This window comes from Schistocerca serialis, chromosome 2, assembly GCF_023864345.2.
Source record: "Schistocerca serialis cubense isolate TAMUIC-IGC-003099 chromosome 2, iqSchSeri2.2, whole genome shotgun sequence".
NCBI classification, from domain to species: Eukaryota; Metazoa; Arthropoda; class Insecta; order Orthoptera; family Acrididae; genus Schistocerca; species Schistocerca serialis.
In genome coordinates, this window is record NC_064639.1 from 1,142,090,386 (window position 1) to 1,142,115,509 (window position 25,124).

Here is a 25,124-nt window from a genome sequence, read left to right on the forward strand (position 1 = left end):
TCCACCTGCGTTAGGTTGGTGGCGGAAATGGCATCTTTGGGTTTTTCGGGCCACGCGGAGCGTGGAAGAGGCCGGAGAAGAAGAGGGAGGGCAGTCTGCCGCCAAGAAGGGTGAGTTAGACTGACCGCGTGGCGCGTTGTTACTTGGCGAGGGGAGAGCTGTTAGCTTTTGGTCTCGCTTTTCAACTCTGAAATATTGCTTTTCCTTGTCGCAGCAAGGAATGCAAAACTTTGGCAGATGTTTCACTTAGTAAATTTCTATAGCAGACTTGGATCCACCGGAAGAGCGCCACACAAAGGTGACGATAAGAAGTGAGGACTCGCTTCTGTATGAATGTCTGTTTGCCTTCAGCTGTGCCTGTATAAGCTTTCATTTTTCTAAATATTAATAGCTTTGCCTTCTCGTAAATTTAATGTATCTTTCGTCCGTGGGGAGCCGACCACGTGGTTGAACATTAAAGTTTTGTTGGGCTACCGTCATCACTAACTGTCCGGTCTCATGCTTGTTTTAAAGAACTTTAACCGCTCATGATTGTGTGATGTGATATTGTTGCAACTTGGACACGATACCCACGAAGTGCGTCTCCACAAACCACGTGGGCACGCGGGTGTACTGTGAAACGTGTACCGCTTTACGAGTTATTGCGATCAGCCAACAGCAGTGGTATGAATGATTCACACCAATGATTTTAGGAGTAGATTATAACGGTGAGTGTATCGATGCTTTTCTTTAATGTCTTAGGAATAAATGATTTTATCCACAATTTTCTCTTGTGTTCCGAGGTTACGTTTTTGCACCTAAGCCACTCACCTCATAGCTTTCCCATTAGCACATCCAACGCGTTTCCTTACGCACAGGTCCAGTGATTAGCTTCCTTTTTTATTTTAAAACAAGTGCTTTAGATTAAGTCTTATTTTCAGGTGTGTTCTGGGAGCTGATCTTATGCAGTGTTCATGCATTTTCTATTTTATTTTAAATGTTTGATTGTCGTGAACAGTGCGCGGGCAATACTATTAATTACATTGTATCCGCTATGAGCGACATCACAACGTATGCATTTTTGTGAGTTTTTGGTCTGTGATCAAATTAATTTATTTTCCGACTCGACCAAACCCTCGATTAATTATATGGCTAGAGTCAGTGGCGACCCTAATCTTCTCACGTTAACTTCCCAAGCAATAAGTATTTACATTCCCAATAATAACGTAATAACCCGTAGAAACAGGTTAGTTACAACTTCTACTCCATGATAATTTAAAGCGATACACAAGTCGTTCTTACGCCTCCGTCATACAACCTGGATCTCAAGCCTGAGTTCCATGTCTTTGGCACATTGAAGGCTGGACTCTGTAAGCATCACAACCGCAATGATGGGAAAGTTATTGATGCAGTAAGAACTTGGCTGGCATGTAGACCTGTAGAGCGATACCATGACGGTATTCAGGTTCTCATCTTATGGTGGTATAAGCCCACAGAAATGAACGGAAATAGCGTTGACATTACGGTTAACAGACAAAGAATTTGGGAAATATGTGCATTTAAATCTGAGAGGTTCCATGACCTCTTTTTCACGTCGCATCTCATTTTCATCAGTTTTAGTACTGTTTTACGTCATTGCACCGTGGTAACAGGCCGAATAAGGTTATTGTAATGAGAGTATTTGTACTGAGCGCTCAAAATACTTTTCATTTGATTCCTATGCATGTTGGGTTAGTTCCCTGGGTGGCCTGTGCGGGGCGTGCACCGGAGGACGCAGCACACTGTGTTTCTGGTTGGGGGCTGCACTTCTCTGAATACTGAGAGGGTCGTGCATCAATAGGCTTAAGCGTCTGGCGGAAAGACTGACGTTGGTCAGTTTCGCCTATTGTATGCAGGCGAAACGACCTGTGAGATGTCTGAGTGTTGCAGCAGTTTATTTGTTCACCGTGTAACGCCGGAAATGCATATCCTCCTATTTCCATCTATTGTACCATAATTTTTTCCTTATGTTGTTACCTGAATATATAACATTTCTGTGTCTTTGTATATTGTAATTGTTTTACTATTTGTATATATATGCATTTATGTCGATGTATAATTGGTTTGTTTTGTGAATATTATTTGTATTTATACGCTGGGTCTGGCCTAGGGAAAACTATACTATCGAACGAATACATCGATAGGTCGTGTGGAGAACGAAAGTGTGTAGGATCTTTGGTAGTGTTAACTCTGCCGCGTGGAGCGCAGGCAGAGCAGTGGGAGTCTGGCTGGAGTAGCGAGTGGAGCAGGTGTGTTGTGTGTAGCTCCCGCGAGTTGCCGCGCTTTCGGGGTTTGGCAGCATGTAATTGCGCTCGACTTGCGGTGATAGTTTCTGACATGGTGTCGCGGACGGGAAGCATTAGCTGGCGCACATCAAGAGCCCGTTTCGTCTGGTGACCGTGTTGAGAAGAAGGCGCGCCAACATCCAGCTTCTGCAACAGCGACGGCCGACAATGAGTGACTGGCGCCACCTCCTCGATCGACGGCTTCAAACCTTCAATCAACCAACAAGGAAGACTAAAAGCACGTAAAGTTTCAGAACTGTATGGCAGACCTCAGCTTTTCAAATTGTTCCATTTGCCTCGCAAAATTACAGCAACTTAGCATGAACCTTTGTTGCTCATTGTCCCAATTGCATTGCCAAGCAGGGTCCCTTCCTTTTCCGGAATGAACCCGAGTGTCGTTGAAATTCAAACGCCAGCATCATTCAATTTCACTGCCTTAATTTCAAAGTTCAGTTAAAGTATTCATAGCTGGCTACAATATTTAGATCACACAAGCACAAATTAAGAGTGCAAGTTTTGTTACCATATTTTAGCTTACCTGTGACTGCAGCTCAGCTTCTTACGTACAAAATTTTACTATTGTTAATTGTTCCGAATCATTTAATTCAAGTTCAAAGTTAAATCTCTTATTCCTAAATTGCGCAGAGTCAAGTTGCTTTTGAAATGATTGTTGAGGTAGTCCAAGACTAACCGTATTTTACTGAATTTCGATGTGCTTAAGAAAGAAAGCTTCTTATTAATTTCAGTCACTAAATTAACTTTCAGTTTTCTGGTTTTATTAATTCTTTTGCTAAATTAAGTCAGAGTGCAGCGAAAGTTATTACTTCTGACAAACTTTCAGTTTTCACACTACACGTGTCAACCGTCAGTTGCCACGCTTCTAGTGCTAATTATATGTGTAATTACCTTTCTTTTTCAGTTACTATAGTAATTGTCCTTAGGACTGGCGACCGTAATTTCCCCCTAATCTCAAATATCTAATTACCGCTAGTTAATTGTTAACGTAAGGGCCGCACATTTACTTTCTTCATTAACTTTACCCCTTTCCAAAATTAATTTCCACCAGTTTCATTTGCATTTTTCCTTTCATTTAGATGTAACCCTTTCCTCCCACTTTACCGACAGATTAACTTCGGTGACGATTGCTTTTCCCAAATTTCCATTAGGTACACGCGGTTTAATTTTTCACTGTCATTAAGGTCGGTAAGTGAGGGGGAGGTTACAACCGTTCCAGCGCGTCCGGAATGAAGACTGCTGACACCGACTGACTGCACTGTCCTCATGATTCTAAGAACGCTTGTGGACCATGTCCTGCTGGTGCGACTGTCTGGCGCCCGATGGCCGGTGGTCTAGGCATGTTGTTTTCGTAGCCGGTCAAACGGCAAGTTCAGTGACCTCAGCTGAATAGCGGAGGCGTGATTGGTTAATTCAAACTGAGACTAGTTGACGTCATAAAGCCCTGCTCGAAATTGGAGGGAACGGTCACTATTGGAGCGAATGATGTTCTGCGGAATTCTGGGGAATGCTGATTCGCGGTTTTTTCGAGAGTAGTAGGGAGTTGAGCAATGATGGCTTCGCTCTTGCACTGCACAGGTGCAGGGATTGGGGATCTGATCTTCGTTGGAGTCGAACGGTCTTGCGACTTAGTCGCACTTTTTCGGCACAACTTAGAATTCTCGGGCAGCTTTCGAGGCCAGGGGTTGAAACAAAATTGCTACTCAGCAGAAGTCGGCGCCTAAATCATTAGGACGATGCCTACCAATGATGTGCTTCAGATTTCAGGTTTGGTACAGTATTTTGCGGCTTCGGCATTGTAGGACCTATCATTTTTTATACTGAATCCCTCAGCAGCAAGCGTGCTCGCTTTGCTACAAGTCCACCTGGCTTGTTCCTCCATGTGATCCCATTTGAGCTCTCACTACTAATCGCGATACTGCAATATAGTTGGGAGAGTAGTGTTTGATTCATTAGGACCTCCAGTCATTATCGTCAATCTATTGTATTCCAGAGAGTAGGAGCCCCTTGTTTGCGAGCCAACTCTCATTCTCATAATAGTTCAGTACACCCTGTCCTTTAACCTACCGTTTGTGTTGATAATAATAGTTCAAACAGCTATGAGCACTATGGGACTTAACTTCTGAGGTCATCAGTCCCCTAGACTTAGAACTACTTAAACCTAACTAACCTAAGGACATCACACACATCCATGCCCAAGGCAGGATTCGAACCTGGACCGTAGCAGCAGCGCGGTTCCAGACTGAAGCGCCTAGAACCGCTCGGCCACAACGGCCGTCGTGTGTTGATGATCATGTGCCTTTATGTTCTGATGTATAATAAATCTCACTGTAATATTTAATTTGCATATCATTTCGTAGATATATGCAGAATCCCATTTCCTCTTGTTTATTATGATAAAAAAATTGCTCTGAGCACTATAGGTCTTAACACCTTAGGTCATCAGTCTCCTAGAACTTAGAACTATTTAAACCTAACTAACCTAAGGACATCGCACACAGTCATGCCCGAGGCAGGATTCGAACCTGCGACCGCAGCAGTCCCGCGGTTCCGGACTGCAGAACCTAGAACCTCACGGCCACTGCGGCCGGCTTATTATGATAAAGTTCCGTTTTTTTTTTCTCTCTCAGTAGATTACGATTTTTATTAACATATTGTGAGCGTGCACTCCTTATTTTGCCAACTAGCAGGGTCCACCATCATTTCTTTTCGTTTGCGTTGTGTGCATAATTAATGAGGTGGTAGATAAGGAGGGGGTCGAGTGCAAGTCTCGTTCTCATGCAAAATTCGTCAGAATTAAAGAGGTGCAAACTCTTCTCCATCCCGGCGCCTCGCAGGTCAAGAATAAGACCAGCCGGCTTTTAGAGAAAAAGCGTGTTGCATTACTTACTGAACGGCCTTCGTATATGTAGTCACTCGGGTAAACTGGTAAGGACTTATAAACCATTTCCCGTTTTCCGCTTAGCTACTTTCTCTTTTAGTTCACTCACAAGTGGTTGAAAGACTAGGCTGTACTAGAAAGCCAGAAGCGTTGTCTCAGCAGAAGGGAGGGAGGGGGAGGGGTTGTGTAGTCAGTATGGGGGACCAGCTTGTGAATGGAGTGGGCCGCTACTGACGGCTTGCTTCAGCAGGCTGGTCCACGTGCTTTGGGCGTGGCAGCGACAGGTTCAGGCAGCCAGCTGACCACAACTGTCCTCTCAGGAGCCGCATACGTCGTCCTGTTCGACTGCAACACAGCCGTTCTCTCTCAGTTCACATTTCCTGGTATCTGAGAGCAACCCGATTAACACCCGGCTGTTGTCACTTGAACTATTTTGTAGTGGCCAACCTATTTAGTCGCTGTAGTTTGACTATCTTTAAAGCATTCTCGTCCTGAATTGCAGGCAACAAACAGTCTATGATGGCTCAGTTCTAAGGTGACGTCACTCAGGCCCCAGGTTTTTAGTTACATTCATTTTATAACCCATATACAACTTTAAACATTAAAAAATGGTCTCCTTAGGGCTATATTTCTCCCGGCTGCCATTGTTTCCAAGGGGTACCGCTTGAATTAGGGAACGTCTTTCACTAATAAAGTTTCATGACAATAATACTTAATACGATGTGACAAAGTTCTCTTCGATCATAAATCAGTATCAAACACCCAAATAAGGTACTTTACATTGTTCAGTTTTAATCAACGGATGCCGCTCTATTTCCTCTTAACTTTCTTTGATTTTTCTGTGTAGTAATAGGGGACTACCACCTCCTGGCCCTCTGTACTTAAGCGAAATCTGTTAGAAAGATGCCTTTCAGTTTTAAGTACTACCTTTCTTTTCTTCACAAGTTATCCGTTTCTGAATTTTTTAGAGTCGCTGACTGAAATGGAAGTGAAACACAGACACAGTCCAACTAGCTGTCAAGTCGTCGTGCGTCCTCCAGTGCATAATTACGTCACAGGCTGTACTATTGTTCATATCATACCTTCCTCCAAGGTCTTGTCAGACCATACTGTTTAATATGCTGGCCTCTGGTGAATTTTATTTATTTATTGTTCCGTGGGATCATATTAAGGAGAAGTCTCCATGGTCATGGAACGAGTCAATACATGAAATTATAACACGATATTAGAAACAGATGAAATGAAATATAAAAAAACTTATTCAGGTGACAAGTCGTAAGTTTAAATGAAGAAAATCAGCAATGTAGCACTGGAGTTTGCTTAATTTTTTAACTCTTCCAGGAGCTCCTCGACAGAATAGAAGGAGTGAGCCATGAGGAAACTCTTCAGTTTAGACTTAAAAGAGTTTGGGCTACTGCTAAGATTTTTGAGTTCTTGTGGTAGCTTATTGAAAATGGATGCAGCAGAATACTGCACTCCTTTCTGCACAAGAGTCAAGGAAGTGCATTCTACATGCAGATTTGATTTCTGCCTAGTATTAACTGAGTGAAAGCTGCTAACTCTTGGAAATAGGCTAATATTGCTAACAACAAACGACATTAAAGAAAATATATACTGTGAGGGCAATGTCAGAATTCCCAGATTTTTGAATAGGTGTCGACAAGAGGTTCTCGAACTTACACCACATATAGCTCGAACATCCCGTTTTTGAGCAAAAATTACCCTTTTTGAATCAGAAGAACTACCCCAAAAAATAATACCATACGACATAAGCGTATGAAAATATGCGAAGTAGACTACTTTTCGTGTTGAAGTGTCACTTACTTCAGATACTGTTCTAATGGTAAATAAAGCAGCATTTAGCTTCTGAACAAGATCCTGGGCATGGGCTTTCCACAACAGCTTACTATCTATCCGAACGCCTAGGAACTTGAACTGTTCCGTCTCGCTTATAATATGCCTATTCTGTCTGGTATCGGTTCTCGTTGAATTGTGAGTTAGAATCTGTAAAAACTGAGTCTTACTGTGATTTAGCATCAAATTATTTTCCACAAGCCACGAACTTATTTCATAAACTACATTATTTGTTACTGTTTCAATATTACACACAAGATCCTTCACTATCAAGCTGGTATCATCAGCAAACAGAAATATTTTTGAATCACCTGTAATACTAGAAGGCATATCATTTATATAAATAAGAAACAGCAGTGGCCCCAGCACCGACCCTTGGGGAATGCCCCACTTAACAGTGCCCCATTGGGACTGAACATCACTACCACTCTCAATATTGCGGAGAATTACCCTCCGCTTTCTGTTCTTAAAGTAAGAGGCGAACCAATTGTAAGCTACTCCCCTTACTCCATAATGGTCCAACTTCTGCAGTAATATTTTGGGGTCAACACAGTCAAAAGCCTTCGTTATATCAAAGAAAACACCTAGCGTTCGCAACCTATTATTTAATCCGTCCAAAACCTCACAGAGAAAAGAGAATATAGAATTTTCAGTTGTTAAACCATTTCTAAAACCAAACTGAACATTTGACAGCAAATTATGTGAATTTAAATTCTCCAGTAACCTTGTATACACAACCTTCTCGATAACTTTAGCAAACACCGATGGCATAGGAATAGGTCTAAAATTGTCAACATTATCAATGTCTCCCTTTTTATAAAGTGGCTTCACTACCGAGTACTTTAACCGGTCAGGAAACCGACCACTCCTAAAGGAAAAGTTGCAGATATGGCTGAGAACTGGGCTAACATACATAGAACAATATTTCAGTATTCTGCTAGATACCCCGTCATATTCATGAGAGTTCTTGGTCTTTAGTGATTTAATTATTAACTCAATCTCCCTCTTGTCAGTATCACGGAGGAGCATTTCAGGTAACAGTCTCGGAACACTTTTTTCTAAGAGCGCTATATGATTCCCTATTGGGACTAGGTTTCTATTTAGTTCACCTGCTACATTCATAAAGTGATTATTAAATACTGTACATATATGCAACTTATCAGTAACACGGACATTCCTACTACGCACTGATCCTATATCCTCGACCTGTCTCTGCAGACCAGCAACTTCCTTTACGACTGACCATATGGTTTTAATTTTATTCTGAGACTTAGCTATTCTATCTGCATACCACATACTTTTGCCTTCCTAATAACTTTTTTAAGCGCCTTACAATACTGTTTGTAATGGGCTGCTGCATTTAGATTTTGACTGTTTCTAACGTTTTGATATAATTGCCACTTTGTTCTACAAGATATTCTTATCCCTCTAGTCAGCCACCCAGGCTGCCTGTTTGTGCTAGTACCCTGTTTTGAACGTTCTAACGGAAAGCAACTTTAAAAGGGCATGAGAAAAGTCTTGAGAAAAGCATTATATTTATCGTCTACTGTATCAGTGCTATAAACGTCTTGCCACTCTTGTTCCTTTATAAGGTTTACAAAGGTCTCTACAGCAACTGGATCAGCTTTCCTGAACAGCTGATGACTATATTTAACACGTGTTGCAGCACAAAAACCTTTTAAAGTTAAAATTTGTGCATCATGATCTGAAAGGCCATTCACCTTTTTGCTAACAGAATGCCCTTCTAGTAATGAGGAATGAACAAAAATGTTGTCTATGGTTGTTCTACTGTTCCCTTGCACTCTCGTTGGAAAGAATACGGTTTGCATAAGATTATATGAATTAAAGAGGTCTACCAGCATCCTCTTCCTTGCACAATCACTTATACAATTAATATTGAAGTCACCACATATAACTAACTTTTTGTATTTCCTATAAAGTGAACCAAGAACCTCCTCTAGCTTTAGCAAAAATGTTGTGAAATCGGAGTCTGGGGATCTATAAATAACAACAGTTAGAAGTTTAGCTCCATTAAATTTAACCACACCTCCACAACATTCAAACACCTTTTCAGTGCAGTACTTTGAAACATCAATTGACTCAAATGGGATGCCGTTTTTCACATACATGGCTACTCCCCCACACCGCAAAGAGCTCCTCGAAAAGCTGCCAGCCAACCTGTATCCTGGTAAAGGAAGCCTCTGAATTATCTCCTTATTTAAGAAGTGTTCAGATATACCAATAATTTCAGAGTCAACATCTATAAGCAGTTCACTAACTTTATCTCTAATAACTTGTATATTTTGATGAAATATACTAATTCCCTCATTACTCGGATACCTAAGCTTTGTCAAAAGTGATTCCCTTGTTAGAGAGACTTCCCTTAAGCAGGAATACCTATCAGCTGACTTCAATCTAAAAAAGGCGCAGCTCTAACACCCACTACTGCAGGAATTCTCCCATGACTGACCCCACCAACCCCACCTATGCTGTCACCTATAAGCTTTGCCAACCTCCCCTTCCCATACCTGTTGAGGTGCAGGCCATGTCTAGTGAAACCCGTCCTGCTGATAGACTCCACCGACACCACTGAAATGTGACTCATGCCTTCTGTCATCAGCGCACCCCCAAGTCTCATGTTATTACGCCTGACGGCTGTATTAAGATGAGGCCGATCGTGACGCTGAAACAGTTCCACGAAATGCACATTCGTGTTGCCAGTCTTAGTGGCTATCTTTTCCAGGTCACCATCTATGTTATACTCCCCATCCCTATCAATACTATTACCAGCCCCACCCACAATCACTACCTGATCCTCTTTAGTAAAATCCCTACATAACCCCCCTATGTTAACAGTAACCTGAGCATTAGGCTTCACAATGCTGGTGACCTGGTACTCACTCCCCAGCACTTCCTGCAACTGCTGGCCTACACCTCTGCCATGAGAACTACCTAACAGCAGAACCTTCTTCTTCCTCTTCGACTTTGCAACTGTTCTAGGCACAGTAACTACTGAGGTCTGCTGCATACTTCCTACATCTACAGTTACTAGAGATTCCTCTCCACTAGACTCTGACAGTTGGTCATATCTACTGTAAACACCAATAGTAAAACTATCTGAATATCTTCTTCTCCTAGCAGATCTCTTGCCAACAGCCAGCTCCCATTCCCCAACCCCCTTCTCCCTCCTCATCCTATCTAGCTCCTCCTGTGCGTTTTTCAACTGCACCTGAAGGGCACAGATCTTACGCTCCTGCTCCTCTATCAACTTACTCTTGCTACATAACCTGCAGTTCCAGGAGAGGATCTCACCAGAATGCCCACTGGCTTCCCCACTGCATTCCCCCCAGTGAAAATACTTCGAACAAGTCTCACACCGCAATCCACTACACACGAACCTACGGCAAAGCCCACACTTCTCACTCATGGTAAAATTTTACTTTTTCTAAGTTCCGCTACTACAATAAGAAGATGTTAAAAGCCTGACTACAATAATCACAAACTTACTCTACAAGGGAAGTAACTACTATTATTAACAGTATTAATAAACAACAAATGTGAATATAACAATAGACTAATACAGAAAGAGAATGAAACGTCTAATGACACAGTAACGAAGCTGAAAACAGTTCCCAAAAGGTTCTTCTGAAATTATTTCACCAGAAAATACCAAGAACACCGGTTGAAGACTACTAAAGTTCCTAAATAAACCAATATACACAAACAATTAATTAGTACTTAGCTTTCGATGCGCCGCTACAGCTGCAACTGGTCAGCGCGGAATGTAAACATAGGCAAGAGGTTAAGTTGCTCGATACGAAACACTCACAAATATCAGGTCACAACACAAGAAAGGCAGAGGTGAATGAAGAAACCACTAATACGTCACTTATATAGTAAATATTATCACAAAACCCGTTAAAATATGTAGCTGAAACCTAAAAATATATGAAAATTTAGAGAGCGATCTCACACGCAGTCACTCGCTTATGACGTCACACCATTTCTTAAGTACTTATAATATTTGCCAGTCCTATTCCTTAACTTATATTCTGCCTTATTGTGGCTGTTCAACTTTTTTCCCTTCCGTTCAGTGTCACAGATAAATCCCCTTGGTTTATTTAAGGGGGGAGTTGGGCGGTTTTAGTTTGTCGGCTAAGCCCAGTCACGTATTACAGTCACCTGTTAAGTGCCTGCTCTCTCAAGAGTAATATAACTCATTCTGTTTCCACTCTTGCCAGTTACCCAGCCCACATGGGGACACAAGTAGGTAATCGCGGCTATTTCTCTCTCTACTCAATCAAGCCACTCCTAGCTATTTTTATAGCTCATAAGCAACTGTACTTCTCTCCTCTCTTCCCTCTCAGATCACACAGTGGATGTATCAGTACTGTGACAGTTCGATACAATCCAAACTATAAAAAAAGGTACCCAGACCATTCACAAACCACACAGAAAAGAGACCATTGACTCACTCTTGGAACTATACCACTACGAAAAGTCAGCTGGCCCTACACTTAGTAATAACAGATGCTAACAGTGAAGATATAAATCCAAAAGGGAAGGACAGTTATATGTTTCCAATGTTTCAAATTCACTTCTCGATTCTACTGTCAGGATCAACTACGGTATCCAAGAGTGATGGACCAGGAACTTTCTCACCCTGTAGAGGCCGTCGTACAAAGATAAAATTTGGATATCTTCTTTTTGACAAGGTGAAACCAAAGACGGTTTCAGACCAGCACCAAGTGTCCTATTTTAATTGTTGGCTTCTTTAAGGTCGTGCCGTTCCCTTCTCCATGCTTCTTTTCTCCTCAAAAATTCTCCCTAGGCAACTGTTAATTTTGTTTCTGTTAGACAGAAGTCTAACAGTAAGTTAAGTAATGTAGAACCTATACTAGAGGAGGAAGTAAAAGAGATGCTGGAAAAGGCATGAAATGGAAAAGCAACACAGGAAAAGGTGGATAACCTCATTACTTCTCTTACTGACATGATTACGGGGCTACATGATATCAGTTAGGATGGGAAATAAGCACTTACGTCATTTATCAGTTTGATAATTATTTTTTAAAATTAAAGAATATATTCTACTAATTTCTTATATTTCATGAAACAGTGTATTCTTGCTAGCTTTTCCAATTCTCAGAAGCGCCTCTCTCTGTAGTGTTCGTGGATAACAGTCTTTTAAAGTAACTTTGGCGACAGAAGCTGTTTCCGCTGGTGATGCACTCTCCCGTGCGTTTTGCAGTACATCGTGCTGCTAATGGTTTGATTTGTATTTCCTTTACTTTTCAAATTTTTCCGACTTAACATCGTCCATAGACGAACTGGACAAAGATGAAATGATAGCGTTGTAGAACCATAGGGAGAGTATGTAGAAAACAACAACGAAAGGAAGTTGATTAACTTCTGTAAGGTTCAGAAGTATACTGTTATGAATGACCAATTCCAACAAAAAGAAATACGTAGTTCTCCTGGCCCAATCCACACGGAACCTAAAATCAATTACAGATTATCTAACACTACAGAGACAGCGGGTAATTAAGGTGCAAGATGTACACGTAAAAAGAGGAATAGATTGTAGCTCCAATCATTTTATAATTACTTCAAATGTTGCTTTTCCGATTAAGACCAAAATAAAACAGGAGGAAAAGGAGGAGGATGCTGGAAATATAGGATACATTTGTTACAAGAAGAAAGAGTGAAAATTTGTATAAGCTAAGACTGGATGCAATGGGGGAGGACTGGAGTGTTAATGACCTGTACAATTTGATGAAGCAGTCGTTTAAGGATGCAGTGGAAGAGGCTTTAGGAAGGAAAAGAGAGGGAAGAACAAGAACTGAATGGATGACCACGGAATTGTCGGAAGTGGTTGAGGAAAAGAAGATACTATATCACATATGGTTTAGCTCTGGGAATGGAGAGAACTGGAATAGGAACAAGGTATATATATGAAGAGGAATAGGAAAGGAAATAGTATGTGAGGAAATAGAGCATTCGTTTGGCAATAGGTCACAGAGGCATGGAGGATGATGTGGAAGATGAAAATAGCTAGCGACCCTGCACCTACAATACAGCCTATATGCATTAGGCAGAGCAAAAAGCACTTTGAAGAAATTCTGGTAGAAAAAACAAAAGACCACGTGACAGAAGTCTAACAGTAAGTTAAGTAATGTAGAACCTATACTAGAGGAAGAAGTAAAAGAGATGCTGGAAAAGGCATGAAATGGAAAAGCAAGTGGATCTGGAGGAGTTTTAATGGAATTGTTGAAATATAGGCCCCCTCAAGTGGTAAGACTTCTTCGTAACTTGTTCAGTCAGATTGTGGAATAGGAAAGGAAAGCGTATGTGGGAAAATAGAGCATTCGTTTGGCAACTGATCGGTAGAGGCATGGAGGATGATAAGGAAGATGAAAATAGCTAGCGACCCTGCACCTACAATACAGCCTATATTCTGGTGTGTATCATACATATCTACTATCTACAAAAAGGAAATAAGAAGCTCACAAATTATTATAGGGGATGACTTGTACCAGCAGACTTTTTAGCGTTGTGCTGAAAAACAGGCTGGAGAGTGAGACTGAAGGAAAGATGTGAGGGGAATATTCAGTTTTCTCAGTTGGAGGATCTTGTAAGGATTTTTAGCCTTAGACAAATGAGTAAAGAGGTGTATTCTAAGAGTCAGAAAGCACACCTAAAATTTGTGCATTTAGAAAAATCTTATGATTCTGTACCCATCACCGAACTATGGGAAGAAATGGAGTATTCAGGTTTAGAAGCACAAAAAGAATCATCTGATTTGAAAATATCATAACTATTATATTATTTGATGTATGTGTGTGCACATTGTACTATTGGAAAGAGCAGACTCTTGAGTTTTACATGGTTCCCGTTAGGTAGCAGTAGCGTGGGCAAACTTCAGTTCTTGTAAAAATGGTGTCGGGACAACTGAAAACATTTTGTGCTCTACGTTTTGCGCAGTGCGGGTGAATAATAACTGTTGAGCGTCACTTCCTCCGACAGCACAGAGCATTAGACGATGGCATTAACAATTCCGAGAAACTGGTTGTTTGTGTAAAGGCATGCCGTCGGGCCGTCCCCAAGTGTCTGACACATACATCGAACACATCCGAAATAGTTTCATAAGGAGTTCTTAGAAATCCGTTCGCCATGCAGCTCGACAGCCCAACATGCTGCCGGTGTGCGTCTGGGGTCGACGTTTACACATGAAGCCATACAAAACTGAGCTACTGCAAGCTCTTCTTGAAGGTGACAAACAACAACGTGTGGTGTTCTGTAATTTCGTTCTTAGCAGAATGGGGATTTACAGTTTTCTTACAGTGTTTAGTGACGAGGCAATATTCCATTTAAATGGAAAGGTGAACCGTCATAATTTGAGAACATGTACACTACTGGCCATTAAAATTGCTACACCACGAAGATGACGTGCTACAGACGCGAAATTTAACCGACAGGAAGAAGATGCTGTGATATGAAAAATTAGCTTTTCAGAGCATTCACACGAGGTTGGCGCCGGTGGTGACACCTACAACGTCCTGACATGAGGAATGTTTCGAACCGATTTCTCATACACAAACTGCAGTTGACCGGCGTTGCCTGGTGAAACGTTGTTGTGATGCCTCGTGTAAGGAGCAGAAATGCGTACCATCTCGTTTCTGACATTGATAAAGGTCGGATTGTAGCCTATAGCGATTGCGGTTTATCGTATCGCGACATTGCTGCTCGCGTTGGTCGAGAACCAATGACTGTTAGCAAAATATGGAATCCGTGGGTTCAGGAGGGTAATACGGAACGCCGTGCTGGATCTCAACGGCCACGTACCACTAGCAGTCGAGATGACAGGCATCTTATCCGCATGGCTGTAACGAATCGCCGGCCGGTGTGGCAGAGCAGTTCTGGGCGCTACAGTCTGGAACAGCACGACCGCTACGGGCGCAGGTTCGAATCCTGCCTCGGGCATGGATGTATGTGATGTCCTTAAGTTACTTACGTTTAAGTAGTTCTATGTTCTAGGGGACTGACGCGCGGGATTAGCCGAGCGGTCTTGGGCGCTGCAGGCATAGACTGTGCGGCTGGTCCCGGCGGAGGTTCGAGTCCTCCCTCGGGCATGGGTGTGTGTGTTTGTCCTTAGGATAATTAAGGTTAAGTAGTGTGTAAGCTTAGGGACTGATGACCTTAGCAGTTATGACCTATAAGATTTCACACACAATTGAATATTTTCTAGTGGACTGATGACCTCAGAAGTTAAGTCCCATAGTGCTCAGAGACATTTGAACCATTTATTTGTAACAGATCGTGCAGCCACGTCTCTATCCCTGAGTCAACAGATGGAGAATTTGCAAGACAACAACCATCTGCACGAACAGTTCGACGACGTTTGCAGCAGCATGGACTATCAGCTCGGAGACCATGGCTGCGGTTACCCTTGACGCTGCATCACAGACAGGAGCGCCTGCGATGGTGTACTCAACGACGAACCTGGGTGCACGAATGGCAAAACGTCATTTTTTCGGATGAATCCAGGTTCTGTTTACAGCATCATGATGGTCACATCCGTGTTTGGCGACATCGCGGTGAACGCACATTGGAAGCTTGTATTGCCGGCGGAAGTGGCCGACCGGTTCTAGGCGCTACAGTCTGGAACCGCGTGACCGCTACGGTCGCAGGTTCGAATCCTGCCTCGGGCATGGATGTGTGTGATGTCCTTAGGCTAGTTAGGTTTAAGTAGTTTTAAGTCCTAGGGGACTGATGACCTCAGAATTTAAGTCCGCACATTGGAATCGTGTATTCGTCATCGCCATACTGGCGTGTCACCCGGTGTAATGGTATGGGGTGCCAATGGGCTCACGTCACAATCACCTCTTGTTCGCATTAACAGCGCTTTGAATAGTGTACGTTACATTTCAGATGTGTTACCACCCGTGGCTCTACCCTTCATTCGATCCCTGCAAAACCCTACATTTCAGCAGGATAATGCACGACCGCAATTTGCAGGTCCTGTACGGGCCTTTCTGGATATAGAAAATGTTCGACTGCTGCCCTGGCCAACACATTCTCCAGATCTCTCACCAACTGAAAACGTCTGGTCAATGGTGGCCGAGCAACTGGCTCGTCACAATACGCCAGTCACTACTCGTGATGAACCGTGGTATCGTGTTGAAGCTGCATGGGCAGCTGTACCTGTACACGCCATCCAAGCTCTGTATGACTCAATGTGCTTTCACCGCGATGTCACTAAACACGGATGCGACCATCATGATGTTGTAAACAGAACCTGGATTCATCCGAAAAAATGACGTTTTGCCATTCGTGCACCCAGGTTCGTCGTTGAGTACACCATCGCAGGTGCTCCTGTCTGTGATGCAGCGTCAAGGGTAACCGCAGTCATGGTCTCCGAGCTGATAGTCCATGGCAAAAGTCGTCGAACTATTCGTGCAGGTGGTTGTTGTCTTGCAAACGTCCCCATTTGTTGACTCAGGGATCGAGACGTGGCTGCACGATCCGTTACAGCCATGCGGATAAGATACTTGTCATCTCGACTGCTAGTGATACGAGGCCGCTAGGATCCAGCACGGCGTTCCGTATTACCCTCCTGAACCCAACGATTCTATATTCTGCTAACAGTCATTGGATCTCGACCAACGCGAACAGCAATGTCGCGATACGATAAACCGCAATCGCGATAGGCTACAATCCGACCTTCATCAAAGTCTGAAACGTGATGGTACGCATTTCTCCTCCTTATACTAGGCATCACAGAAACGTTTCACCGGGCAATGCCGGTCAACTGCTGTTTGTGTATGAGAAATCGGTTGGAAAGTTTCCTCATGTCAGCACGTGGTAGGTGTCGCCAACGGCGCCAACCTTGTGTGAATGCTCTGAAAAGCTAATCATTTGCATATCCCACCTCCTCCTCTTCCGTCTCTCGATCTCCTAATCCCCCATACTCTGTCCATCTCTTCCTGCCCTTTTCCCTGTCCATCTGTTGCATCTCTCTCCCCATGTGCTCCTCCCCCTCTCTCTGTCCATCTCCTCCTCCATTCTCTCACTATCCATCACCTCCTTCTGCCCTCTAAGGAGATCGGCTCTTCTCTGCTGTACATTCCTCTTTCCCCCTCTACATTCAACTCCTTTCCCTCTCTATATCAATCTCTTTTTCTCCCTACTCTCTGTCAATCTCCTTACTGCTTCTCTTTCTGTCTATATCCTCCACCCCTTCTCTCTGTCCTCCCCATCTCTCCATCCATATCAATCTCTTCCCCTCCTCTTTTCATTTTTTGGTCCCCCTCTCTCTGCCCTTCTCCCTCCCCCTTTCAGTGTCCATCTCCTCCTTCCCCCTCTCTGTCCATCTCTTCCTCCCAACCTTCTCTCCCTACCACCAAGTAATCACTTCCATCCCACTAGCAGGCTGCTGGTTCTCAACCTAACAGTATTTATTTCCGTATAGTATATAATATGTGTAACAAATTTGGCAGAAATAGATACAGTGGTATAGGAGGAGCTTTTTGCCCAAAGCTTTGCCCGAGTATTTACATGTCCCATATATTTCAAACTCATGTTCACATTCAAGCTCTGTTTGATCCAATGCCCAGGCGTATCAAGGCCGTTATTACGGACAGAGGTGGTTGTTCTGGGTACTGATTTATCAGGATCTATGCACCAAAATTGCGTGAAAATGCAATCACACCTCAGTTCTAGTATAATACACTCCTGGAAATGGAAAAAAGAACACATTGACACCGGTGTGTCAGACCCACCATACTTGCTCCGGACACTGCGAGAGGGCTGTACAAGCAATGATCACACGCACGGCACAGCGGACACACCAGGAACCGCAGTGTTGGCCGTCGAATGGCGCTAGCTGCGCAGCATTTGTGCACCGCCGCCGTCAGTGTCAGCCAGTTTGCCGTGGCATACGGAGCTCCATCGCCGTCTTTAACACTGGTAGCATGCCGCGACAGCGTGGACGTGAACCGTATGTGCAGTTGACGGACTTTGAGCGAGGGCGTATAGTGGGCATGCGGGAGGCCGGGTGGACGTACCGCCGAATTGCTCAACACTTGGGGCGTGAGGTCTCCACAGTACATCGATGTTGTCGCCAGTGGTCGGCGGAAGGTGCACGTGCCCGTCGACCTGGGACCGGACCGCAGCGACGCACGGATGCACGCCAAGACCGTAGGATCCTACGAAGTGCCGTAGGGTACCGCACTGCCACTTCCCAGCAAATTAGGGACACTGTTGCTCCTGGGGTATCGGCGAGGACCATTCGCAACCGTCTCCATGAAGCTGGGCTACGGTCCCGCACACCGTTAGGCCGTCTTCCGCTCACGCCCCAACATCGTGCAGCCCGCCTCCAGTGGTGTCGCGACAGGCGTGAATGGAGGGACGAATGGAGACGTGTCGTCTTCAGCGATGAGAGTCGCTTCTGCCTTGGTGCCAATGATGGTCGTATGCGTGTTTGGCGCCGTGCAGGTGAGCGCCACAATCAGGACTGCATACGACCGAGGCACACAGGGCCAACACCCGGCATCATGGTGTGGGGAGTGATCTCCTACACTGGCCGTACACCACTGGTGATCGTCGAGGGGACACTGAATAGTGCACGGTACATCCAAACCGTCATCGAACCCATCGTTCTACCATTCCTAGACCGGCAAGGGAACTTGCTGTTCCAACAGGACAATGCACGTCCGCATGTATCCCGTGCCACCCAACGTGCTCTAGAAGGTGTAAGTCAACTACCCTGGACAGCAAGATCTCCGGATCTGTCCCCCATTGAGCATGTTTGGGACTGGATGAAGCGTCGTCTCACGCGGTCTGCACGTCCAGCACGAACGCTGGTCCAACTGAGGCGCCAGGTGGAAATGGCATGGCAAGCCGTTCCACAGGACTACATCCACCATCTCTACGATCGTCTCCATGGGAGTATAGCAGCCTGCATTGCTGCGAAAGGTGGATATACACTGTACTAGTGCCGACATTGTGCATGCTCTGTTGCCTGTGTCTATGTGCCTGTGGTTCTGTCAGTGTGATCATGTGATGTATCTGACCCCAGGAATGTGTCAATAAAGTTTCCCCTTCCTGGGACAATGAATTCACGGTGTTCTTATTTCAATTTCCAGGAGTGTATATTTGTCCAATGAATACCAGTTGATCATCTGCATTTCTTCTTGGTGTATCAATTTTAATGGCCAGAAGTGTAATATTCAAACATTTGTATCATTGAGGGTCTTTCTTAATGTCATAGATGTTGGTTGCTTGTAGAAAGTAGTGTACACACTGCCATCATATAAATGGTCCTAATTCAAATGGAAACTGGTTGCCAGTAATATGCAGTGCCATTAATAATCCAGAGATAAAAATGTTATCTTCTTCATAGTACGTCTTAGCTATGAGTCACTGTAACTCCACATATGATGTTACTTAACCAGAAGAGCCGTAATTTCATATTTGGGCAGTACGTGTGACAACTCTTAACATATGGTTGTTACTGGTATAAATGCAGATATTGTTGTTGGTTGAGGACTGTGTACTGGACAACATTACATCACTATTTACATCATTTGCAGCCAAGTAAGCATTACTATTGCTAGTCGTATGCTTTTAGGTTGGTAGTATCACTTTACATACGTGGCACAATTATACCATCAATGTCTACTTTCCTCGAGAGAAGGGGAGGGGCTATTGAGAGGGGTGAAGCAGTGCGGCATGCCTCTCGATAACGAATGTGGATTATCTATACTGGCAGGCATCGTTCACTCTGTGGTACGGGTAAAGCCATGCAGAAAATATATCAGGTAATATAGTTTATGAGGTGTTTGTGGTAAGACTGTTTGAAACAAAGTAAAAGACAACAAGCACACTGATGTGTGTACATATTAATGTATCACATACAAAAATACACCCCAAAGCACAAAAAATACGAACTGCGAAGGAGTTATGCAAACTGGGCACAAATTTATGTTCATGCAGACATTGATGAAAAATTCAAATGTGCACAATTTGGCGGCCGATGATTGAGTATGTGACGCTGTAGCACAGTTTCCTAGTGCAGCTGGCGAGGAGATTAAACAGACTTCTTATCGACACCAAGACATTGCGCATTTCATTCCATGTGCTTAGGTGGACTGTAACTGCGCCTCTCTGAAGGCATGTGTACAGGTCTGCGAACAATAGACAGGGTGGTCCATTGACAGTGACCGGGCCACATATCTAACGAAATAAGCATCAAACGAAAAAACTACAAAGAACGAAACTTGTATAACCTGATGGGGGAAATCAGATGGCGCTATGGTTGGCCCGCTAAATGTCGCTGCCATACGTCAAACGGATGTCAAGTGCGTTTTTTTTTTAAAAATAGGAACGCCCATTTTGTATTATAAATTCGTGTAGTACGTAAAGAAATATGAATGTTTTAGTTGGACCACTTTTTTCGCTTTGTGATAGATGGCGCTGCAATAGTCACAAACGTATAAGTACGTGGTACCACGTAACATTCCGCCAGTGCGGACGGTATTTGCTTCGTGATACATTACCCGTGTTAAAATGGACCGTTTACCAACTGCGCAAAAGGTCGATATCGTGTTGATGTATGGCTATTGTGATCAAAATGCCCAATGGGCGTGTGCTGTGTTTGCTGCTCGGTATCCTGGACGACATCATCCAAGTGTCCGGACCGTTCGACAGATAGTTACGTTAATTAAGGAAACAGGAAGTGTTCAGCCACGTTTGAAACGTCAACCACGACATGCAACAAACGATGATGTCCAAGTAGGTGTTTTAGCTTCTGCCGCGGCTAATCCGTACATCAGTAGCAGACAAATTACGCGAGAATCGGGAATCTCAAAAACGTCGGTGTTGAGAGTGCTACATCAACATCGATTGCACCCGTACCATATCTCTAGAATTGCATGGCGACGACGTTGAACGTCGTGTACAGTTCTGCCACTGAGCACAAGAAAAATTACAGGACAATGACAGACTTTTTTGCACGCGTTCCATTTAGCGACGAAGCGTCATTCACCGACAGCGGTAACGTAAACCGGCATAATATGCACTATTGGGCAACGGAAAATCCACGATGGCTGCGACAAGTGGAACATCAGCGACTTCGGCGGGTTAATGCATGGTGCAGCATTATGGGAGGAAGGATAATTGGCCCCCATTTTTATCGATGGCAATCTAAATGGTGCAATGTACGCTGATTTCCTACGTAATGTTCTACCGATGTTCTTACAAGATGTTTCACTGCATGACAGAATGGCGATGTACTTCCAACATGATGGATATCCGGCACATATATCGCGTGCGGTTGAAGCGGTATTGAATACCATATTTCATGACAGGTGGATTGGTCGTCGAAGCACCATACCATGACCCACACGTTCACCGGATCTGACGTCCCCGGATTTCTTTCTGTGGGGAAAGTTGAAGTATATTTGCTACCGTGATCCACCGACAACGCCTGACAACATGCGTCAGCTCATTGTCAATGCATGTGCGAACATTACGAAAGGCGAACTACTCGCTGTTGAGAGGAATGTCGTTACACGTATTGCTAAATGCATTGAGGTTGACGGACATCTTTTTGAGCATTTATTGCATTAATGTGGTATTTACAGGTAATCACACTGTAATAGCATGCGTTCTCAGAAATGATAAGTTCACAAAGGTACATGTATCACATTGGAAAAACCGAAATCAAATGTTCAAACGTACATACGTTCTGTATTTTAATTTAAAAAACCTACCTGTTACCAACTGTTCGTCTAAAGTTGTGAGACATATGTTTGTGACTATTACAGCGCCATCTATCACAAAGCGAAAACAGTGGTCTAACAAAAACATTCGTATTTCTTTACGTACTACACGAATATGTAATAAAAGTGGGGGTTCCTATTTTAAAAAACGCAGTTGGTATCCGTTTGACCTATGGCAGCGCCATCTAGCGGGCCAACCGTAGTGCTATCTGGTTTCCCCCTTCAAGCTTGACAAGCTTCGTTCTTTGTAGTTTTTTCGTTTGACGCTTATTTCGTTAGATATTTGGCCCGGTCACGATCAATAGACCACCCTGTAGATAGGTGTCAGCATTTGAGAGAGGATGTGTAGCTGTGTTCAGTGAGGGAGGTTGGAATATTCGGCCAATCGCTCGTCCCTTGAATAGGATCGATGCCACTGTTCGCTAATGGCGGCAGGAATGGGTGAACCATGGCCGAACACAGTGTCAAGAAGGATGTGGTCGACCTAGAGAGACGACAGAAATTGAGGACCTAGCAATCGTCTGAGCTGTGGACTCATCATTATCATCGATCCAACATGCAACTGGTGTTTCAGCGAGCCCAAGGACAAATTTAATAGGCGGCTCACAGAAAGGTGGGTTGAGCTTTCGGAGCTCCTTGCGCTATCGTTGTCCTCTGTACACCAAGAACACCATTTACAGTGGTGTCGGGCACAGTGGGCACCCAATGTCATTGACTGGAGTAAATCTGTCTTCAGCGATGAGTCTCGCTTGGAAAAGAGCCGAGATGATCAGTCTAGATACGCCTCGGACAGCGTGTAACACTTTCATGCCGATGTGCTCTTTGACCGTTTATTATAGTATATATACTTGCTTTTATCTTAATGTAAATTTATATGTACTCGATGTATAAATTAATTTGTTTATTTTGCTGTCTAATCAATTTTGTATATTATGTAAATGTCGCTGAGTAATCGCTGAGGGAATGTTAGGGGAGCGTTAGGTTTTTGTCAACGAATAAGTATCGTTGGAGTAGCGGCGTCTCTGGACGCGGGAGGATGTTGCGTCAGAGCGCGCGCTACACAGAGAGAGGACTCTGGTGGGAGACTTGGTGAAGTGCGGACGCATGGATGGCGTGCACTGTGCCGGAGGAATGATTGTTTGGCGGCACGTGGCAAGTGATGAGCGTGGGCAGTGGAAATATTGGCTGCAGCAACATCAAGAACCCGCCACGCCAACATCATTGCCAATAACTCCCGTGTTCGCTAATTATCATGGAAAGGAGCCAGCAGCAGTATCGTCGTCAGAAACTTCGTCACGGCGAGAATGGCCTGAATTAAGATTGCTGCATCATAGCTTATTGTCAACTAGTTTTGTAACGGCGTTACTCAGCTTTGTGGTGTTCTGCGAGTGAATAATTACCATAGTTTAATCAAGACGGTTTACCCGTGATTCTCCTAAAATCGTTCACCAAGTAGGTTCATGTCCTGTCTTAATGTTACAATAATCCGAGTACCGTTTATAAAAAATGAAAATTGCAGTGCCAGTTAATTTTGCTTGTGAAGATTTGAACTTAAACCATTTAGTAATTTCAGTCTCACTAACTTTAAATTTGAACTTTAATCTGAGACGGTCTAATTGTAGCAAAATAGTACATCAACTAATCAAATTAAAATGATTCCTGGCACTATGAACAAAAGCACTAACTAGAATTAATGAATGAGTGCAAATATCAGTGATTATTGTAATTTGTTGTTAGTAAAGTTCTGGTTCACATTTTGACTTGCAGTCGTGCTAAAGTATAATAATTACCTTTTGATACAGAAAATATCAATTTCTGCTTCCCTGTTCAGAAGTCAATAGAGTTTCTCTTAATTATTTTTTGCCATTTTCCAAAATTCATATGAAAATAGTAGACTTTATTGTGAGGTAGCGCCATTGTCACTTACAACAGTAAGTAACCATTAATCTAAGTGTTATCTTGCATGTTTTCAAAATTTCAGCTCTATTAGTTAATGATATTTCGAGTGCAAACTATTTTCTTTCTCGCATTATTACGTAAATGTTTCAATTGTTTTTGCTAACGTGCGTGCAGCCCTCTGTTGCCGCGCGTGTTCGAGTAATTCTTGACACTGACTGTTCGGCTCATTAATTCACCTACGGAACAGAAATTTTGCCCAATTGGGCCGGCGACCGTATTTCTTTTAGCTATAATTATTTCAGTAACCCTTATTATTCTGTTACGATCCACCCCTTCTCGTTGGCACAGTACGTGAATGATAGCACAAACCTTTCGAACAACCATACCAAATTTTACAGTAATTAGGTAGGCGGAATAAGTTGTCCTAGAAGACATCTTGTTGTTAACCTCCCCCTCATTTATCGACTTTCTATTGAATCTTCGGAACGATAGCCTTTTCAAAAATTTTATTCCAATTGTTTAGGCACATGCTTACACGGTCATATGTTTCTAACATTGTCGATAGAAGGGAAGGGGGACGTTACAAGCGGAGGATTGGCAAACCGACTGTCGCCGCCATATGGCCCGACAGCCATAAGTGATGGTCTGAGCAGCTATCTCATTTCATATCAGGACCTCTTTTGTTGTCATCCGCAGCGTCTTTACATGTTTTTCTTTGTCTAAATGTGTACCTAATGACTCCTTATTTTGACTATATGTATGATCTTTAAAACGAGTCTGGAAATTCCTTCTGCTTTGGCCAATATAAAATTACACAAGATAGGGAAACAAGTTAGGTCAGTTATAAACAACAGGTCATTTCCCAATTATACAGTTAACCAAGAATGTGAACAAAGATTGACAGGAGGGTATACTCATAAAAAGGCATGCAATGGCCAAATTAGCAATAAATTTGAGAGGGATATTAAAGATTTACCAATCCCAGCTTGAGCTACATTGGCTTCCTTTGATATTGTTAAGCTCTGTATTAACATCCCAGTAAGAGATACGTTGGAGACTATAACAAAGAACCTGTTAACATATGAGAAGATTAGTCAAGGAGGAATAATAGACCTCATGGAAATTTTCGAATTTGCATCAAGACTTAATTATGTTAAACTTAATGATAAGATTTCTTTATCAAAGGGATGGACTCACAATGAGCAACACTTTGCTAGGTACATTAGCTGAGATCTTCATACATGAGCTAGAAAGTAAGTTTTGTGAACAAAATCCTGGCTTATGCGAAAAATATTTATTACAGACGTTATGTGGAAGAGGTCATAGTACTGCGCATAGGTGACGAAAATGAAATACGCAAGGCTACACAAGGAATGAGTGAGACATGTGAAA